This window comes from Ammospiza nelsoni, chromosome 10 (genome assembly GCF_027579445.1).
Source record: "Ammospiza nelsoni isolate bAmmNel1 chromosome 10, bAmmNel1.pri, whole genome shotgun sequence".
Lineage (NCBI taxonomy): Eukaryota > Metazoa > Chordata > Aves > Passeriformes > Passerellidae > Ammospiza > Ammospiza nelsoni.
Genome location: NC_080642.1, coordinates 23,071,760 through 23,091,311, shown reverse-complemented (window position 1 = coordinate 23,091,311; position 19,552 = coordinate 23,071,760). Strand labels below are relative to the sequence as shown.

Below are 19,552 nucleotides of genomic sequence, written 5' to 3'. Positions count from 1 at the left end.
GCAGAAGAAATGTTTGGAACAGTGTTCAAATCCCAAGCTAAGCAGTCTGGAAGGCAGCCCATGCTAGCAAGCCTTAATTTAACATGCTGCAAACTCTTACAACTGTTGGAAGTACACTTGTGTTGGCCAGACTAAAGGAAGAATTTATTCACAACACTCAGTCCTGTGTGACGTTGTGAAGCCAGTACAAGTTCTAAAATACTCAAATTATCATAGAAATCTGTATGCACTGCTTCTTGAAATGTTTTGCTTCTGTTTTTATCATAAACTGATAGTACAGGATTTAAATTATAGGCTTTATCTCTGACCAGAAGAAGCATTAGAAATTGCTGTAGCCAGAACTACTTGCAGATTTCACAGTTTTTAGCCTGAACATTGAAAATGTGGAATGTCTTTCAGCACCAGTTAAATCCTTGTTTAAAGGATTTAACTGGTTAAAGACAGCTCTTGCAATTCCTTTACACTAACTCAACTCCCTGTAAAATTTCTATTAAAAAAAGTTTAAAAAGTTTTCGAAAGTCAAAGTTTGAGGATATACTCACAGTGGCAGCATGTACCATTTTAATTGTGTATCATATTGGTTTCATGTACTTAACAATTTAAGAAGACATTAAAACATCAAGAAAAATAGTCCTTGTACACTACTAAAAATTCTTATGATAAGCCTTTCTGCAATTTAATGGAAAGTAAGACAAATCTACACCAACAGGATTTTTATCAGAAACAAAATGCCTGGTTTGAATGACTTGTCTTTAAACAGTCTGAACAGAATTAGAGGCAGCCAATTTTACCTGTTTTCTGTTATTTTTCAGAGGAAATGTACAGGTGATTGAGTATGCCCAAGTCCCAAAACACTAAAAGACTTTATCTACAGATGGCATCTCCAGTAAAGTGTTTTCCACAGAAGGAAATCGAATTTGTTCAGTTCCCAAGGAAGACAGAACTTGTGGCATTTCCTCATTTCCTTCCACACTGACATATCTCTATTCTAAGCACAGAAGACTTCAGATACTAGAAAGGAGTGAAAACCCTGCTGTAGGAACACACCTGTGATATGGGAGGCAAACCAAGCTGAACCAGCTTCACTTTCTGCAGACAACTGAAGTCACACCTGCAGCATTGAAAAGAGTCAGCTGTTAGAACCCACTCAGATCACATTTTCCAACCATAGAAAAACAGGATTGTTTGGGTTTTTTCCTCAATCATTTAGACTGACAGACATTGTAGTGTTAATGCTCAAGATCTCAGTTACAATTCCATCTGTACTGCAATATTTCAGTACTATCCACATCATCTGTCTTTCCTGTCTAGGGCCAGTACTGTGGCATCATCAGATCACATTTAATGAAAGCACATTATAAATTTTGTTCACATCACAGATTACATTCCTCCACCATACTCCTCTAATTATGTTTCCTTTTTTGGTTCCAATAACAATCAACTTTTCTTTATTTTCAAAGCAGAGCACAGCTAACCAAAAAATACCATTGGAAACCACGATTTGCTTTTTTAAATTCAAGTTTAGGAGCATAATATTTTCCCTTTTCTGCCTGAGCTATCATCCTGATTTTCTAAGTAACAGTAGAAGTTTTCTGGACCCCAAAATTTTCCTCATCATTGAAAGTTCCTTACCACCTGCAAGAGCAATCAAAAAAACGGAAGCTATTAATAAACACCTGCACAAACAATGCAGATGCAGCACTCGACACTGACGCTACACTAAATTCCAGTTTCATAAAGATTTAGAGAAGCCACAGCATTTCCATGCGCTTCATGATTTGTGCAACAGGTCTTTGGAAATGTAAAGCCCTGAAGATCCCTGTTTTTGGGCATTCTGACACAACATTTTAAAGGAAGTACACAAAAGAGCAATAACAAAACCACAGAGACACCTCCCACCCTCCCAAGTTCAGAACTGATATCACAAATTACTTTCTTGGGTACAGCATCAAACACTCACCTCAATGAATGTACTAATCATGGTCTTTCCAATCTCAAAGTGTCATCAATATGCTCCTATTAAAAAAAGAAAAAAAGACCATCAGGTTTTGTTAGCAAGATAATTTTCTTTAAAAGATAAGTCAAATTCATTTCATAACGCAACAGAAGTCAAATCATGCAAAATATGTCTTCCACAAGTGAAGAACAATTATAAAGACTACAAATACAAGATGAGAGGAAATGCAACCAAATTTTACTGATAAAAGAATTTATTATTGTAACCTAACTTCTAAATTGGTTCCTTGAGCAATGCCCAGAAAAATTACCCACTGAAGTCTGTTCCCTTTATAAATGTAAGAAACCACCCCAAATTCTCATTTCTGCCAGAGCAGAAATAAAGCTCCTTTTACCCTCTCAGGTAAGTATTCCTTGTGCTGTTAAACCCACCATCTGTGCTCAAGACTCCATAGTGAATCTGATCATCCCTGAGAACAAACAGAAACTGTCTCTCAAATGTGTTCTTTCACCTTGAATAACAGACTTGGCCCGGAGCCAGGTTTAATTGCCAACAAGTTGGGTATTTGCTATTAAAAAAAAAAGCAGCCTGTGCTGAGACATCTTCCACAGACACTAAACACCATCTCCTTCACATGCCCCATGCCGATTTCTAGATATCCTTCCTTCCAGCTTCCTGTCTTAAAAAAGGTGCCTTCTTAAAGGTATGTAAAATTATTTGTATGCAGTGTGAATTTTGAAAAACACCTTATTTCCTTTGTAACCAGAAAATGCCACTGTCTTCCCAAGTAGAACTGGAGAGACAATTAAGCACAACATCAATAATCAGAACTCTAAATTAGCATGTCAATTCTTGCTCCTTTTGAAAAAAATGAGAAAGATTATACATTTGAGACTGCCAAGTGTTGTCACAGAAAAGAGAAAAACAATGTCCCACCAGTCATATATTTCACCTTTATTCTAGCTGAAACTAGATTTAAGAGTATTTCAATTCAAAAGTATCTCAAACATGAACTTTAGTATTTGCTGACATCCCCATTAAGCAGTATATTTGCATATCTACTACTCCTCTCTAAGAAAAAGACACACTTTTACTACTTCTACTGTAATTCCAGGCTAATGCTGCCCTTCAGACATTGCTGTGGTCCACAGCCTGTTCAAAATTTCAGCCAGAATCAAAGTCCCCTTCTGGAAGATGCTGTGCCAAAGAAATTCTTGTCCCCATCACAGCAATACTCCACTCTAAAAAGTGCAGCAACCTGACAAACACCATGTACTTGTCCTAGGAGTTGGATGTGTTAGTACTGAAATGAGAGCTCAAGTCACAGGAGAACCATGGCAGAGCTGTAACTGGAATCAAGTAAGTGCTTTTATACACTGAAGATCTTGGTACAATTAAAGAAACTAAGCAGAAACTGAAAAGTACATGTAATAAGGTCAAGCACAAAAACTGTACTAAGATACAAAAGCTGCAAGGAATAAGGAGGATAGGAAGTGAAACCAAGAAAAAAGACAAGTACTAGACATCCTCACCACTTCATCTTGTCTCCCTAAAGCTTCAATTACAATCAATTGCAGGTGTTATTTAACAGTGAATTGCCTCTGTTTCAGGACAGGATGTTAGAAAGGCAATGGAGCTTTGGTTCTACTTTTTAAAAGTCCATTCTGCTTTAAAAAATGCCATCTATACGAGGAAATCTCTGACCATCTCTAAACTATTCTACCTATAAGAAAAATCAAGTGTTAAGAATTACCATGGTATGCTCAAAAACAGGTGGAAGCAAAACTAAAGTCTTTCCCAGACATTTTGGCATACAGATGAAGTTTCTTTCCCACCACCAAATCCTGTCAGGATCAACACTGGTACTGCTTGCACAGAACTTCTGCAGCCTGCTCACACCACCTGCAGAATCTCCTCATCCTCCTGCCCCAAGAAATGCTTTCTGTGTATTTCAGTAAACCACATGTTGAGTCACTACCCCTACAGCATCCTCAATAAAATGTTCCTTCCTACTGGGAGAAAAATAAGGAAATTATGGAAAATTAAGAAAATTAAGGAAAAATGAAAACCATATTCCATGCTTATATATGTTGAGGAAGGTAAATTTAGCCTTGCCTCTGATTGTGTTCTACAAGCAAAGTTGCCTACCAAAAAACATCAGAGAACTTATAAGGCTCCTCTAGGACTACCACACACTACTTCAGCAGCAGATCCCCAGCAGCTGAGAACATCTGTATGAAAAACTTCTTGACTTTACAAAAGCTTTCATACACACAAATGCTCCTAACCTCCCTTTCATATGTGGATAAGCAAGAAAACACAGAACACAGCTGGGCAGCTCACTGAAACTCAGTGAATTGCTGCTGTCCCTCAGGAACCCCTCACAGGGGACAGGACCAAGTCAAAGGACTCCCTACAGGTGCAATCCCTTTGCAAATGTGAGAAATGAAACCCTGGAGATGAGAGTTCTTTTTCAGAGTAGTAATTGCTAGCTGATGTTAATGAAGTTGATAGGGTCTTAATTTGAAGTGTTGGTCTGTTGTTAAATATTGAATGTTAGAGTTCTAGGACTTGCCTTTAGTTGCCACTATTAAGTGTGACTATTTTACCTTGTATTTGTATCTCTCCCCGTCATACTCTGTATTTGCACCCCTTTCCATCGGGAACCACTTGCCCTGCTCCCAGGAGGACTTGCACCCAGACTGAATTTAAATGAGAGGCTGTGGGAACTCCATGAACCCTCTCAAAACAACAAAGCAGCACATAAACTACGATTTTAACCCAGCAGAACCACACTACATCATCCACCCTTGACCAGAGCCAGATTCCGTCCTGCCACCATCATTTTAATAGTGCTCAGCTTGGAGGATCCCCCTAAGCTACAAGCCAACATTGTCTTCCTAAGGACTCTGGTGAGGAGGGAAGCCCCAGCTCTGCCCAGGGACAAAGCTGCACTGCTCCTCCTCCTCCTCAGCGTCATCCTGTGGGCAACCCCTTGGGTTCCCACCAGAGCTGTCTTTAACAAAAGCCTTCTGAAAGGAGCTGGTGTCCTGGCCCTGTTTATCGCAGCTACAGCCATTCAAAGACCCCATCTGCACTGGAAAGGACCTCCAGAATACAAAACAGAGGTCCAGAGCCTGCCCGTGTCCTGTCGGAACTCAGAGCATCCCTCTGGGTGTCCAGAGCTGCCAGGACCCTGCCAGGGGGCTCAGAGACCCTGGCACACAGCCCAGAACACCTGTGGGTTTGATTATGACCCATGGAGCAAATTACCAGCTTTGTATGAGGACCTGAAAGCCACAGAAGTTTAAGCAGTGTAATAATAAAATTATCACTAGGTGAAAAGGTAGATTTTGGGGATTTTAGAATGGGGACAAGATGGCAGAACTTGGACGTGTCCAGCCTTTCTTCTTCTTCTTCACCTCCATCTTCTGCTGTGATGTTGGCACTCTGGGATTGGTTTAGAGTAGAAGCTCACTGTCTAACACAGGTGATAGGTATAGGGAATTAGATGTAAATATGTTATACGTAGTTTGTAGTATAAAGAGATAACACCGCCCCGGGGGCAGGCAGAGTGCCTCTGTCTGTCCTGCTGAGGCTGGACAGGAGAAAAATTTTTATAGATAAGATACAATAAACAACTCTGAGAGCGAGAACTGAAGAGCTGTGAGTCATTCTCCGAAGGTGCGGGCTGGAGCAGAGACTGTTCACGTGTCTCGGGGCTGCAGTAACCCGCAAGCTCCCGAGAGTGTCCCGGCAGCAGGGTGCGAGCGGGCTGCCCAGGCGCTTTAGAGCAGCGCAGCCGGCGTGGCCACCAGGCATGCGGGGTCCCATGTGCTCGCTGCTGCCTACTACACACACAGCGGGCTCCGAGGCACTGCACGCATCTCCACTCGCTCTACAGACGCTGCAATCTCACCCTTCTCCTTCTGGTCTTCTCTGCCACAATATTTCACAAAAGCAGCCCGGGGCTGCAAGAAATCACAGCAAGAGATAGGAAACCTATCACCCTCTGAACTGTGGTTTTGATTCTACCTTCTCTTTTCCCATGTCCTTTAATCATACTTGTGAAAAGCGCATATTATATGGCTCTACACAGATATTTACCGTATTGTGAAAAACGCCAATCACTTGTTTTTAAAATTCTAAAAGTTTAATAGTAATAAAATGGTTATAAAAATAGTAATACAATTAGAGTAATAATAATTTGGACAAATTGAATTAGGACAATGAGACAACAAATACAAAGTTACAGACAGTCTGGGTACCTTTTTCTGGGCAGCAAGAGCCCGAAAAAGGACCCACTTTAACAGAGGATTAACCCTTAAAAACAAGAACCTGTTGCATATTCATACACCTCATATATGATGCATAAATTCCATTCAAACACAGGATTCTGTCTGGTCATCGTCAACTTCTTCCTTCTAATCCTAACAGTGCCTTTGAGGTGGGAAGAAGTTTGTTTCTTCTGATAATGGAGCAATAAATTCTCTTTCTCTGAAGGATTCAGGTGTCCTGTGGCTGCTATCTCACTGCGAGTCCTTTCTTTAAAGAAAAGTCTCCTACATAGCATAGTTTCTATTTTAACATTTTTTGTAACTTAAAACTATATTTAACACACTTAAGAGAATTAATACAGCATTACTTTCTAACACAACACATATCATATTCATTTCAATATTTGCAAAAAGCCAATTATAAAATACATGCATTTTTCGCACATATTTTGATGTATTAATTAGTAGTCTGTATTAACGTTTTAATAATATGATAACTGCAGTCTTGTAATTAAAAGATAACTTTTGTAGGTAAAATAAGAACTATGTTAGTGAGATTTTCTAAAGAAAGGAGTGAGGCACTCACACCAGATAGCAGCCCCAGGACATTTAAATCTTTCAGACAAAAAGAATTTATTGCCTCTTATCAGAAGAAACAAACTTCTTCCCACCTCAAAGGCACTGTTAGGGTTAGAAGGAAGAAGTTGATGATGACCAGACAGAATCCTGTATTTAAATGGAATTTATGCATCATGTATGAGGTGTATGAATATGCAACAGGCTGTTGTTTTTAAGGGTTAATCTTTGTTAACAGGTGTCAAAAAAAAGTACCCAGACATCCGTAACTCTGTCTTTATTGTCTCATATTGTCCTAATTCAATTTGTCCAAATTATGATTACTCTAATTGTACTACTATTTTTATAACCATTTTTTTACCATCAAACTTTTAAAATTTTAATAACAAGTGATTGGCATTTTTCACAATACCTCACAGAGAGACGTCTCAAAAGAAACACCCCTATCCCCTCACAAACAAAGCTCTGAGCGTCAGAAGGCAGACCTCTACAAACAAAGGCAATGCAGCTTTGGTTCTACTTTTAAAAAGTCAGTTCTACTTTAAAAAAGCCTGCCTTGCTAACCAACAATATTCCAGTCTGACCCCCCAGCAGGGGTTAAGTTTAAGGCCACCGTTCAAGCAAGAAAGCAGACAGACACTTCTTAGGGCACAAAACAGCACCAGCATTACTTTCAAGACCAACACTTTCTGCATTCAACTTCATCCATAATCAAAAGAACAAGTAAAAGCTCTTTAGAGTAATACAACAGTATCACAAAGAATAATGGGGATATTAATTGACTCCCTTGCTGTTCAGTGCTTGACAAGCTAAGTTAACACAATGAATATTTAAGCAGTTTAAAACTTGCACTACAGGGATATAACTGAATGTGGAATGCAGTAAGACAAACCAGTTAAAGATCCCAATAATCCACCATCCTTATAGAGGAATTCTAGGCCATGCAATCAAAACTGGAGACAAAAATTCCTTTTCAGAAACACCTGATCACCTGGTAATTATGATGTGGTAATGTTATGAGTATAATACAGTGTCTACAGGACACTCATGCCAGCTATTACACAAGGCCTCGCTAAGAACATGACGTTCCTTTTAACATAGGCCAACCATAGCAACCCTATGGAAAACACTACAGTTGATCTAGACTAGTGATAATTTACTTGTTCTACTGGCTACCAGTAATCTTCTTGCTTTTAAACCACAACAAATACACCTCATCCCATGGTAACTTGCTCATTTCCTTATTCTTTGAGGGGCGAAAAAAAGATTTTTTTTTTTAATGCACTAAAGCATATTCTAATACTGTAAAGATGTTAGAGAAATAAGGGTGTGGCAAGAACCCAGGAAAAAAGAAAACTGTTTATCAGTCTGTATCTAAGCCAAACACTTCCTGGTCATAATAAACGTCTGAAGTAGAAGAAGAATCCAGAACTCTACTGCCAGTCACTTTCCCCACTTCATTCTATATTCATACTTTGAGACTAAACTCCATCGACATCTCAGTTTAATAGAAAAGCTTATTAATGTAAGAGCATACTGTTCAGGGAGAGGCTCAAGTAAGTTTATCAAGTAAACTGTGTTGTTACATACTTTAATCTTATGACTAGAAGAAGAAAAAGCAGACAAGGTACTATGCCAAGAGTATGCTGCCTCTTTAATGCCTCTCCGTGGAAATCCAAAATAAGTAACAGTAAATTGTAAAAATAAAAATTACTTGGATTTTCACCAACAGAATTTGTTTGCTAAAAGGAATATAGGAAGTCTATAACAAGTCCCACCAATGGACCAATAAAGAAAAATTCCAGCAAACCCATGCATTCTTTGAATTATAAATGAAACCAAAAAAACTTGCCAAATCTGAAAAAGTGCACAAAAGCCAAAAACCCTCTTTCCATGCCTTTGCCTTCTGAACTACATCAAGCCAAACCACTTCTTCATGGGACAGACCATCCTCTTTCACTGCGGTGTTTGACATTTACGACACCCAACTACCTTGAAATACACACTTGAAATGTCCAAAACCTGAAAGTTTTGGTAGACTTTTTTCTTCCACTCCAGGCCAAAGGCCATCTCTTTTGCTCTATGTGTTACTAGTGAGGTGAGCAACCTGCAGAGTCCAGAATCAGGACTGCACAGCTCAGGACAGTGTCGTCACCACAAGACTAACATCCAGCTCTGCATGGAGCAAGGACACAGTCCAGTCCTACAGTGAAACTTCCTCACTTTGCAGAAACAACGCAAGTTTCAGAGACAAAGGCAAAACAGAAAGATCACAAAAGCACTTAAACATGCACAAGCACAAGCAAGAAGGAACTTGATGTTATAGTGCAACAATGTGGGCACTCTCCCTAACATCAATCAAACTGTGGCTGAAACAATACTGGCAACTTGTAAGGTTTTCTCACTATACTAGTCAGGTTTTTTACTCTACTTCTGACTTGACAGATACTCTTACCACTAGAATCATTAGAGTATTTCCACTTCTTTCCCTTTACTCATGAAAGCTATTCAATCTCAGACGTCCAAGACAATAAATCTCAAAGTCTGGCATTTGGAAAAGAAAGACATGAGCTTAAAAGGAAGATGGAAAAAGACTTCTTATCAGGGCATATGGTGACAGGATGAAAGGCAGTGGTTTGAAACTGCAAGAGGGTAGATTGGACATATGGATGAAACAACTGGACTTAAGGATCTCAGAGGTCTTTTCCTACTTAATGGTTCTGTTTCTTTGATCCGAATCAATGCACTGTCTCAGCCAAGTTACTTTTTCACTGGACTACACTTACAAAGCACTGTAGTTTCTCAAGTACCTGATACCTCACATCGACCTCCTGGGAGGCCTTTTAAGCTCCTATGGCACACAGGGAAATGCTGTCCCATTATGAAAAGGCTTACCCTATTGCGAAAAGTCAAATGTAAAGCGTCAGCTTGACTGTTACCATGCTGCTCACCTATTTGCATGAAACTGTACTTACATAAAGCGTTTTGTAATCATGCATGTAACACTATGCACCTAATGTGAACAGCAGCACGACCACACCGTCTCAAGGCACAGACTGTCCTTACAGCTACGGGCACCGCAAAAAACAAATGGACAGCACCTGTTGCCTACTCTACCTGTAGCTCGCACATCTCAGCGGCGCTGAGATTGATACTCGCTGCCACACGGTTCCTCCCGTGGAGCAGCCCGCCCGCCCGGTGAGGCCCAGCTCGGTCCCCTCTCGGTGCCCCGGGACACGCGTGCTCTCCGCCGGTTCCCCCACTCCGCACCCCGGGCACAGCCGTGGCCGCAGCCCGCGGCCGGCAGAGCGGAGCCCCGCCGGGGGACCGAGTCCGGCCCCGCTGCCGCCTTCCCCGCTCCGGGCCGGGGCCACCGCCCCCTGCGCGCCCCTGCCCGGCCCCAGCGGCCGCCCCTCGGAGAGCCCAGCTGCCGTCCCGGCCCTGTGGGGCGGCTGTACCCCCACTCCCGGGCGCTCTCCCGGTCCAAGGCGGGCGGGGGCCGTGCCGCACTGAGCCCCGCACCCCGCCCCGGGAGCGACTCACAGCCGGCCGCCGCTTCCCTCGCCGCGGTTTCACGGGCAGCGGGGGGGGCGTGTCACAGCCGCCTTTCCGAGGGAGCCCCGCGCGCCCCCGCTGCGGCGGGCCGGGGCCGGCAGCGGGACGGACCCCGCGGCACAAGAGGGACCCGAGCGCGCATCGTCCCGGCAACGGGAGAGCCCCGGCGCGAGGGTTACGTAACCTCGGCCCGGCGGACGGGGGAGGCGGGAGAGCCCCTGTGCCCCCCGCGGCCGCCGCTCGCCGCCCCCTCCCGTCGCTCCCCGAGGGTCCCCCAGCCCCTTCGGGTCGCGGGGAGCGCGCCCGGCGGGCCCCCACTCACCGCGCGCGGCGCGTCCCGCCGGCCCCGCGCCTCCCGGCTCGGGCTTCATACGGGCAGAAACGTGACCGGCCGCCGCGCGCCCGCCCCGCCCGCGCTCCCATTGGCCGCGGCCGCGTGACGCCTGCGAGACGCGCGGGCGGGGGCGGGGCGCGCGCCGCTGCCATTGGCCGCGCGGGCCGCCGCTCACTTTACATAAGCCTCACGTGTGGCACCATGTTTCCACCGACAGCCGCGGCCGCCTCCCGAGCCTGCCTCGCCGCCGGCCCGCCCCTCCCCTCCCCCGCGCCGCCGCCACCGAGGCGCACTCACCGCCGGCCCCCGCGCCGCCTCCCGCCGAAGCCGCGGTAGCTCCGCTCGCCTCCCCTCGCGCCCACCGCCACCGCCGCTACGGGACCGCCGGGCCGGGGAGGATGGATTGGGGGGCAGCGGTCACGTGACGGCCCCGGGGAGAGCGGCTCCGCCCCCGCCCGCTCGGAGCCGCGCGTGACGTGTCGTGCGCGCGCGCGCGCGCGGGCGGGCAGCGACCGTTGGCGGCCGGGGCGCGCGCGCCGGGCCTGGCCCGGGCCCCTCAGCGCAGCTCGGGCCGGCCCGAGCGCCCCGCCAGGGCCCCCTGAGCGCTCACGGACACCGGCCGGGCCCGCTCAGGCCCCGCCGCGGCCCCCGGGTCACCCTGCCGCTGCCGCTCGGTCCGCTTACATAAGGCAGCGGCGACCGGATCCCATTTCCTGGTGCTGCCGCCCGCGCTGGGTGCACGCCCTGAAGTTTCGAAAGTGCCCCCGCGGATTGTTCAGGAGGCGCCGGGTCACAAAGCAAAGGGCAGCGCAGGAGAGCGCAGGGCTGCAGCTTTCTCCCGCACCGGCCCGCAGCATCAGCGTGAATATAACTACAGCAGTGATTTAACTAAGAATTTCCGAGCTCTCAAACGTACTGTTCTTGGCAACAGCATTTCCACATGGTAACACGTCACTATGCGATTGCTTTCAGTTCTGACTGTTTAAAGAAGTTTTTCATATGTATTAAAATAATATTTCCCCCTTGTGTTCAAGCAAAATATTCAGAGACCATTGACACTTCCCATCTCACAGTAAGGAAGAATTTAATGAGTTCTTGTACATTGGTCACACAGATTTTTGCTCAGGCCCCTGCACCAATCCATCCTACACTGGTGAGAGAACCCCATGAACCATTGCTGAACACTTCAGCCTGCTCTAGCCTCCACATCTTCCAAGGCTAGGCAGAGCAGTAGCTGAGAAATTAATGTTAGTGTGTTAGTGTTAATGTTAGTGTGTGTGTATTCTGAGCTTCCTGTGTCTCCACTGTGGTAGATGGCTTTGCAAAGAGGAACAGAATGTGCCAAAGCCACGTTCAGGCTGACAGCATTTTACACTCACTGCATGCAGGCAGTTGCTCCATAGGATGAAACACAGGACAGCCATCAGGGCTTCCACTGTTTATCTGCAAAATGAGGTTAATGCCGCTTCCCTCCCTCAGTGCGGTGTTAAGGATAAGTCCATTAGGTACACAGATATTTATGCTCTGACTGTTACAGAAACAGCCTGCGAGTAAAGGACTGTGGAGTATTTAACTGCTGGGCAGCAGAGGGGGTGGGCAGCGGAAGCATTAGGACCAGATTCTGCAACTGGATTTGTTGCAATGCACAAGTCAGCTTACCAGGATACCATTCTTAGGTTGCACTCCTCTGAGGAGTCTAATTTTAAGATTAATCCTAATTAGATAGCCTTTTTGTAGTTTGGTCAACCTGTTGTTGGTAGGCCTTCACATCCAGAATTTTACTGTCTTTTTGCAAGTTCTCTGCTTTAGGGTTAAAGGGATGTAGAATAATATTCTTGGTTTCCATGGCATGTTGTTTTTCATGTTATGTGCCAAAAATACCTGTCCCTGACTGTGTGCTAAGGGCTGTGGTCTGTTACCACAGACTCCAACTAAGGCACTTCAACCACAGCAAAACCTTGAGATCCACACTGTCCCCCACCCCATGAGAAGGATGGCAAAGCATGGCACTAGAGCTAAATGAGTTCCCAGGACATGCCAGTCCTGGCAGAAGAGTAACCCCCATCACCACAAACAGCCAGTACCTTTCCCACCCTGGTAACTACCAGAGCCATTACTTGAGTTCTGCTTGTTTTAAAGGGATACTAATCAATTGTTTCAGTCAAGCTTATGGGAATAATTTAAAAGTTTTATTCATACCATTTTTTAGTCATTACAGCTTTATATTTCATGTACCAAAAACCAGGGTAAGCTATGTTAGTCAAAATGTGATTATGCACCCTGAACAAGTTCAGTCCAAATTCTGCAACTTCCAGAAAACTGGCACAAGAGAAATCATGTGTGTAGATACAAATTATTCCAGACACCTCCAATTTGAAATAACAAGAGTGGAGGCACATGGCTTCTAAAGGAGTGAATATTGCTATTGACTCATCTACTAAGGAACAAAGCAAAATAAAATTATTGCAAAATTTTATGGGCGCTACATGTTTGTTTTGAAGGTCACTTTGTCTGGTAGGCAGTAGTAAAATACATATATGCACACACAAATGGTTCTCCAGAATATAAGAAAAGCATTAAAATGGTCAGGGTTTTTTCCCCAGCTTTGTTTATTTTGTGTGAGTGTGTGTGTTCAGTTGTAACTCTTGGAGCATGGCAGAACAAATCACTACTATGTCCAGCGAGCCCTTTGTGTGCCTCGCACACCCGGTCCCCCCGGTGGTGCTGCCCCAGGGCGGCGCTGCCCGGCGGGCTGGGCACAGCTCAGGCTCTGCCCAGGGCTGGGCACAGCTCCGGACACAGCTCGGACACTGCCCAGGGCTGGGGCACAGCTCAGGCTCTGCCCAGGGCTGGGCACAGCTCGGACACTGCCCAGGGCTGGGCACAGCTCGGACACTGCCCAGGGCTGGGGCACAGCTCAGGCTCTGCCCAGGGCTGGGCACAGCTCGGACACTGCCCAGGGCTGGGGCACAGCTCAGGCTCTGCCCAGGGCTGGGCACAGCTCGGACACTGCCCAGGGCTGGGGCACAGCTCAGACACTGCCCAGGGCTGGGGCACAGCTCAGGCTCTGCCCAGGGCTGGGGCACAGCTCAGACACTGCCCAGGGCTGGGGCACAGCTCAGGCTCTGCCCAGGGCTGGGCACAGCTCAGGCTCTGCCCAGGGCTGGGCACAGCTCCGGACACAGCTCCGGACACTGCCCAGGGCTGGGCACAGCTCGGACACTGCCCAGGGCTGGGCACAGCTCCAGACACAGCTCGGACACTGCCCAGGGCTGGGCACAGCTCCGGACACTGCCCAGGGCTGGGCACAGCTCCGGACACAGCTCGGACACTGCCCAGGGCTGGGCACAGCTCCGGACACAGCTCCGGACACTGCCCAGGCTCTGCCCGGCTCCCTCGTGCGGCCCCGCCGGGAAAATGCTGCTCCTGTGGGACTCCCTATGGATCCCGCTCATTCTCACACTTCTATCAGTAGATTTTTAGCCACACACACAAATGCCGAGCTTTTTCTCAGTATTCATAAAAAGTAGAATGTTTGCTTAACTGAACCAATTCAGTCAGTTCTGATAAGCAGCAATGTATTGACAGTATCTACATTTTTAAAGGGGAAAAAATCCAAGTCTTTCAATGTGGAAAATTAATAATTTGAGACCACTAGGAAAACTACCTGAGGAAGCTAGGTAGCTTCCTATTTGCTAAGGAAATAAGTCTCCTCTTTTTGAATATCTATGCTTCCCTATCCACTTGTAGAGGTCTCCTGTTTTAAGATACTCCACAACATTGACGGAACTGTATATTATTAAAAAAACCAATCAATACTTTACAGCTGGAGCCCACGTCTAATTCTTCATTTCCTAGGTCTAATTACTCACCATTTACAGTGACGCTGACAGTCATTGATTCTTGCAAAGATCCGGAAAGGCTTTTTTTGCTAATGAGCAAAAGTCGTCACTCTTACTCTCCATACAGACAAAAGGGGGAGGAAAGGAAAAAACCCACTATGCCCATTACCAGTAAATATATGGACAGGTTTTTCTAAAAGAATTGGAGGATGTAGGAACAAACTGTAACAAATAGAAAGCAATAACATACATGCTTTGATTAAAATGCAGAGGAATGTAAGAAACCCGATAAAGAACTTCAACTCAAGCAGCAAGTTCCTGAAATATGCTGCCATTCAAAAGTCCTTTACACAAGTGTCTTGTTGTTGCCAGAGAGAAAACCTTTGCTGACAACTTCTGGGGAATGTAGGTTTTCATTCTGTCCCTATTCTTATTAAATTCAGTTTCTGTTGGCAAATGCAGTGTAATTTGATGTTCCAAGTATCTTGAAAAGTGGCACATGAAGGAGCCCTGAATTGTTCTTTTAGAAGGATACAAATGGAAGGGGTGTATGTCCCCACTGTACCTCTATGTGCTCATCCCCAAGCTCACGAGCATGATTTTAGAAGCAGACAGCTCAGAGCATTCCAGGTCTGAGATCCTGCTGTTTAGTGTGTATTAGCAACTCATTTTCTGCAGTCAGCCTCACAGAAGGCTGAATGAAGAGAGCTGGAAATTGAATTCACAGTGCTGAAAAGGGGTTTAGAGCTTCCTGCATAACTCACAGAGTGATAGTTTGTGATTTCACGGCCTGCCTCGGGTGATCAAAGTCCTTACACATCCACCAAAAGGAACAGTCCCACCACCTCCACTGAGTTAAAAAGCAGTGATTATGCAACTGTGCTGTTAGTTAGGTTAGGAAACCAACTTGACTGAAAATATCCCATGAAAGAAGTTTTTGGTTGGATTACATCACAGCTGTGGGAGCACAAAAGCCAAACCAAAACAGGATCAAAGAACATATTTTGAGCTGGAGCGAGGATCCAAGACCAAGAGGAACATCAAATTACAGAGTTAGGCACTTAAAATGAAATTTGCATGTCATTAGATTAGCATAAGAGAGCTAATAAGAGATGCCAAGCAGAAAAGTGCATCCTTATTCTTGCCTACTGTGTTGGATTTATGCATCCTCTTCTGCCCTGATAGAAAGTGATCACATCTTGGGCTTCACCATTCAAAATCATCCAGACATTTATGCCAAAGACAGCTTTCACAGCATTTCTGAGCTGATCTAACATTTCACTTCCATCAAGGGGTTGGCACCACTGCCACCAAGTACTCATGGCTATGTGGTCTTGCTGCTTCCTTGGCCCCTCAGTGAGCCAGTTCAATTTGTTAATCTCTCAGAAAGCTCCCTGGGTTTGTTTCCTGCCTGTAAGCTACTGAGAAAGTACATTCCCAAGTGCAGGTATGCCATGGACAAGGCATTGAAAAGCTCTTTTAAAGGCAATGAGACTGCAGAAAATATTTCCACAGCTTTTGATACCTGAGGTGCCCTCCTTTCTGGATTAAATGTGCCCATATTTAGCAGGTGTTCTTGAGAGACCCAAATTCTTCAACACACACCTGAGCATCCAGGTCTAGGACATGGTGCTGGACCTGTACCACAGTGTATTCCAACCCTTGCCTCCCCACTGGTTCCTAATGCACACTCTGCATTGAAATCAATGAAATTAGGTCTGCATTTGCTGACCAGAGTCAGTTTACTGCCCTCCATCACGTTTGTGATCTCTTTTTGGCCTCACAGCTGCAGAGGGAAATGTTACCAGTCTTTTACAGGAACATAGAGACAAACCTTGCTTCACAAACAGAATAAGGGTAGAGAGACAACATCTGGGTACTGACTTCCCCACCAGTGAGCATTTATGCAATTTTTATTAAATAATCATTACATAATGTGTTGGATTAGGTTTTGGCATGGGATTGGAGCTGGACTTGCTCACAGGTAAACTGACAATCACCGTGCCAGGGAGTTGTGCTGCTGCTCTCAGATTCTGGGAATTGAGGCACCCTCCCTCCTTACTTTGTTTTCATTTTAAACAAATATGATAACATTAAAAGATCATAACAGAAACATTTGTAAGAAACTGGATGCTAAGTGGCAAACTAGCTGGAAGTGTTGCAGCACAGTGACTGCCCTCCCTGCCACAGTCCCAGGCCTGACTCCAGCCAGACTCTCAGCCACTCCTTCTACAACAGTGCTAATTATAGACCGGTGATTTGTGCTTGTTGAGGAAGGAAGAGCCAAATTTCAAATGGGAAAGAGTGTCTTTCGGTATAATTCTGGAGAGTGTCTCTTAATTAAAACCACTTCATTTTCAGATTGGATTTCCCATTACTCCTCTGTGTCAATTAATTTTCCGGCTTTCGTTCACACTTGAGCTGTTTTGAGCTGCTCGTTGCTGCTGCTGAAGTCAGAGGAAGTTTGGGTTTGTTTTCAGGACTTTTTGTGTTCAGTGACTGCTTGAGTTTGCTTCAGGAAGAAAACCTGATGTACCTGGTCACACTGCTGAAAACAAAGCAGGGATTTTAATAATCAGGCATTGCAAAAGTCCCTTGTACTGAGTCAATTTGAGAGACTTCAGTAAACAAAGTTTTACAGATGCTATCAATAAATAGTTTCTGATAAGTGATCAGGAATTGTTTTGGTTTAATTCTAATAAATTAGAAGGAAAACAGAAAGGACAGCTGACTTTGCACACTGTCATTGAAACACAGAACCAGGGAGCAAAGGATTGATACAAAGTGTGTTTGAATAAATCCCTTTGATATAAACAGCTTTGGCAATTGCTCAAGAGAGTAACTAAACCAAAGGGGGCAGAAATCTTTCCCATCTTTGTGGATTATCTGGTATTTAATTGGTATGAGCTTAACTACAGTCCTTTACTAAGTGCAGCTCTGGGGACAAAATCCTCAACCATCTCGTTTCCTGAGTGTAAAATTTCTTGAGAATGATGTGCCTGGAATATCCTTGGGATTTCTTCCTATCTGTCAGTAGACAATAAATTTAAAATTACTATTTGAATGGGGAGAACCAAACAAGCAGACAAAACAATCACATGAGCCTTTACACAGAAACCAACTAAAATATAGTACTCATTACCACAATGAGAGTATATTCTATACACTTACAACATGTCATACTTCATTAGCAGTAGAAGTAGAAAAAATATTTTATTTTTTTCAGTGACTAGAAAAAAATAAAAACCCAAACCAAACTAAACCAAACCCTTACATTTCTTAAAGGAGAATGGTTAAAGGACATTTTAAAAAAGGCAAGAATTAATAATCCTAAGTAATATTAATTATTTGTTGTTCCTTAGAGGAAAGTGCTACATGAAAGCAAAGGAACTATATTTGAGAAAAATGGAGTAGCCAGAACAAAACAGAAAGATGAAAGAAATCTTACCTTGCCAAAAAAGCCCAATTGTGACATATGCCTTCCATACACATTTATAAAAATGCTGCTCACGGTTTCTTTGTGTCTGGATGAAGAACTAAGTGAGCATTGGGGTGTCTTTCTTTCCAGTGGGTCTAAAAAACTTATCCAGCCACCTTTCATTCCTTTTATTGATATGGGTAATTTACAATTATCATTTTGTTTCCCCAGCCCTGCTCTCCTACTGTGCATTACTCAACAGCTGTGGTTGGTAATAATGCTGATAGCTTTTGCTGTCTTCATTTAACACTGAAGAAAGCAGTGCTTGGTTGGGAGACTGATTCCTCTCATGCAGGGACAGCATTCTTGGGCTTTGTAAAGTGAGCACAGTGCAAGGAAGACTTGGGGCAGCCTCAGAGCACATCTGCATTGTAGTGGCAGCCTGAGAGGGCAGACCCAAGTCAGCTTTGAAGCAGTGGCACTCCCTGGACAGGTACAGAGCTGAGTGGATGCAAAGCCCACCAAGGACCCAAGGAGTGCTGGATCATGGAGCCTGTGGTGCCAGAGCCCTGCTCCTGCTGGGAGCTCACAGCATGGACATATTCCATCCACTTACATATTACACCACTATGGAGTAGCCATAACAAAACAGAAAGATGAAAGAAATCTTACCTTGCCAAAAAAGCCTAGTTGTGAGTTATGCCTTCCATACACTTCCATACAATTTATAAAAATGCTGCTCTATCTATGGACCTATTTATACAAAATATGCTTGAAAATTGCCCTGGGCCCATCCAAGCACAGCCACTGCTGCTGAGGTGAGTGCATTCCCTTGTTTCCCATTTGGGATGCCACAGCAGTCCTGTACTATCAGTACCATGTTTCTCTATCTGTGGACATATGGTTACTCCACAGTGCTGCTGCTGCCACCCTAACTCTTGGTGCCTTGAAGTGTTTCCTCAGGTGCTCCCCCACTCATGGCACTGCTAGAATGAGGTGCATTTTCCTCTGCAGAAAGACTTTGCACCTTCACTGTGTTGGTTTCCCTATAGCCCCATCTGGGATTCCCTATCAAGGGTTACCTAACTCACCTTAGAGGAGGGTTAAAAGCAAACAGGTGTTTTGATTAAACTTCACAGCTTGTATTTAAATACTGGGCTAATCTACTTCAGCTGTGGCTGGAATATCCTTGGGATTTCTTCCAACTCTCACAACTCCCCTCGACTCCTTATTCTAGCCCTACTCTCCACTATTCTCGTCATGTTCCAATGATGACGTGACATTGTGCGAGAAAGCACGTCCCAAGGTCACCATAGGCAGAGAGGATGCTGTCCTACTCTTCAAGGCACTTCAGAAAGCAAACTGAAAAAGGGAATTTTTAAAATGACAGATGAATTTTTTAAATGAAAGATTTTGGACTTCACTGGAACCTAATAACCAGTGAATCAACTTTTCTTGTCGTACACTGACTTACTACTGAGAAAACATCTCCTCAAGTTCTTAAATGCAATTAAAGCTCATTATGTCCCATAAACTTGGTCATTAAAACTTGGATTCAGGTCCCTCAGAAGGGCAAATCAGTGTAGATGACCA

The 19,552-nt window shown here is 44.7% G+C and overlaps 1 protein-coding gene across 14 annotated transcripts in view; it reads right to left on the bottom strand.

Moving 5' to 3' along the window:
* Positions 1-11,120, bottom strand: part of PER2 (period circadian regulator 2) — a 49,488-nt gene extending 38,368 nt beyond the window's left edge. For 5 of the 14 annotated variants that reach the window (XR_009419049.1, XM_059478834.1, XM_059478831.1 and 2 more), the window contains exons 1-3: positions 10,688-10,749; positions 1,961-2,016; positions 1,048-1,111 (exon numbers count right to left, since the gene is read on the bottom strand). The gene's annotated coding sequence lies outside the window, so the exon portion shown is untranslated. Of the gene's footprint in view, positions 1-1,047; positions 1,112-1,960; positions 2,017-9,927; positions 10,034-10,687; positions 10,756-10,996 lie in introns of those variants that run through there. The other 9 variants (XM_059478833.1, XM_059478838.1, XM_059478836.1 and 6 more) reach the window with 6 other exon arrangements.
* Between the last annotated feature and the right edge of the window lie 8,432 nt (positions 11,121-19,552).